Source organism: Arachis hypogaea, chromosome 11, assembly GCF_003086295.3.
Source record: "Arachis hypogaea cultivar Tifrunner chromosome 11, arahy.Tifrunner.gnm2.J5K5, whole genome shotgun sequence".
NCBI lineage: Eukaryota > Viridiplantae > Streptophyta > Magnoliopsida > Fabales > Fabaceae > Arachis > Arachis hypogaea.
Genome location: NC_092046.1, coordinates 22,292,136 through 22,294,601, shown reverse-complemented (window position 1 = coordinate 22,294,601; position 2,466 = coordinate 22,292,136). Strand labels below are relative to the sequence as shown.

General features: G+C 32.6%; 1 non-coding gene across 1 annotated transcript; it reads right to left on the bottom strand.

The window, feature by feature from the left end:
- Positions 1 to 1,867: 1,867 nt before the first annotated feature.
- LOC112724529 (small nucleolar RNA R71) lies at positions 1,868 to 1,975 on the bottom strand. Its single transcript, XR_003163687.1, has one exon. It is a non-coding gene; the product is annotated as a small nucleolar RNA R71 (small nucleolar RNA).
- Positions 1,976 to 2,466: the final 491 nt, after the last annotated feature.

Sequence of the window (2,466 nt, the reverse complement as noted above, 5' to 3'; positions counted from 1 at the left end):
TCATATCATAAGTTTGGTGTCAATTGCATATGCATCTTGCATTTTTCGAAAATATCATGCATTCATAGTGTTCTTCATGATCTTCAAGTTGTTCTTGGTAAGTCTTCTTGTTTGACCTTGATGTTTTCATGTTTTGTGTCTTTTCTTGTTTTACATGTGCATTTTTCGTTTCTTAGAGTCTAAACATGAAAGATTTCTAAGTTTGGTGTCTTACATGTTTTCTTTGCATTAAAAATTTTTCAAAAATGTGTTCTTGATGTTCATCATGATCTTCATAGTGTTCTTGGTGTTCATCTTGACATTCATAGTATTCTTGCATGCATCACATTGTTTTGATCTAAAAATTTCATGCATTGCATAATTTTCATGTTTTTCATAAAAAATTCAAAAATCAAAAAAATATCTTTCCCTTTTTCTCTCATCAAATTCGAAAATTTGAGTTGACTTTTTCAAAAATTTTTAAAATCAAATTGTTTCTCATGAGTCAAATCAAATTTTCAATTTGAAAATCTTATCTTTTTCAAAATCTTTTTCAAAAATCAAATCTTTTTCAAAATTCTTAGTTATTTTCGAAAATTCCAAAAATCTTTTTCAAAAATCTTTTTCTTATTTTATATCATAATTTTCGAAAATAACAATAACAATTAATGTTTTGATTCAAAAATTTCAAGTTTGTTACTTACTTGTTAAGAAAGATTCAAACTTTAAGTTCTAGAATCATATCTTGTGATTTCTTGTGAATCAAGTCATTAATTGTGATTTTAAAAAATCAAATCTTTTTCAAAACTAATTTCAATCATATCTTTTCAAAAATATCTTCTTATCTTATCTTTTTCAAAAATATCTTTTCAAAATATCTTTTCTAACTTCCTAACTTCTTATCTTTTCAAAATTTGTTTCAACTAACTAACAAACTTTTTGTTTGTTTCTTATCTTTTTCAAAACCACCTAACTAACTCTCTCTCTCTCATTTTCGAAAATATCTTCCATCTTTTTCAAAAATTTCTTTTTTATTAACTAATTATTTTTATTTTTGATTTTAAAAAAATTTTCGAAAAAAAAAAATACTAACTAATTTTCAAAAACCAATTTTCAAAAATCACTAACTCTTTTTCAAAATAATTTTCGAAAATTATTCCTCCCCCATCTCATTCTATTTATTCATTCATGTCCTAACATCTCATCTCACATTCCAATCCTCACAGTTGTGTTTCTTCCTTTACATCACATCCTTTATCTCCCCCTCTTCTTCTACTTACAAAGGGATCCCTATACTGTGGTATAAAGGATCTCTATTATTATTATCATTTTTCTGGCCATTCCTCCTTGTCATATGAGCAGGAGCAAGGATAAGAACATTCTTGTGGAAGCAGATCCAGAACCTGAAAGAACTCTGAAGAGAAAATTTAGAGAAGCTAAAATACAACAATCCAGAGATAACCTTTCAGAAATTTTCGAACAGGCAGAGGAGATGGCAGGCGAAAATAATAATAATGAAAGGAGGATGCTTGGTGACTTTACTGCACCTAATTCCAATTTACATGGAAAAAGCATCTCCATTCCTGCCATTGGAGCAAACAACTTTGAGCTGAAACCTCAATTAGTTTCTCTGATGCAGCAGAACTGCAAGTTTCATGGACTTCCATCTGAAGATCCTTTTCAGTTCTTAACTGAATTCTTGCAGATATGTGATACTGTTAAGACTAATGGAGTAGATCCCGAAGTCTACAGGCTCATGCTTTTCCCTTTTGCTGTAAGAGACAGAGCTAGATTATGGTTGGATTCTCAACCTAAAGACAGCCTGAACTCTTGGGATAAGCTGGTCACGGCTTTCTTAGCCAAGTACTTTCCTCCTCAAAAGCTGAGCAAGCTTAGAGCTGATGTTCAAACCTTCAGACAGAAAGAAGGTGAATCCCTCTATGAAGCTTGGGAAAGATACAAACAGTTGACCAAAAAGTGTCCTTCTGACATGCTTCCAGAATGGACCATCCTGGATATATTCTATGATGGTCTGTCTGAGCTATCAAAGATGTCACTGGACACTTCTGCAGGTGGATCCATTCACCTAAAGAAAACACCTGCAGAAGCTCAAGAACTCATTGACATGGTTGCTAATAACCAGTTCATGTACACTTCTGAAAGGAATCCTGTGAGTAATGGGACGCCTATGAAGAAGGGAGTTCTTGAGGTTGATACTCTGAATGCCATACTGGCTCAGAACAAAATATTGACTCAGCAAGTCAATATGATTTCTCAGAGTCTGCATGGAATGCAAGCTGCATCCAACAGTACTCAAGAGGCATCTTCTGAAGAAGAAGCCTATGATCCTGAGAACCCTGCAATAGCAGAGGTAAATTACTTAGGTGAACCTTATGGAAACACCTATAACTCAACATGGAGAAATCATCCAAATTTCTCATGGAAGGATCAAAAGCCTCAACAAGGCTTTAATAATGGTGGAAGAAA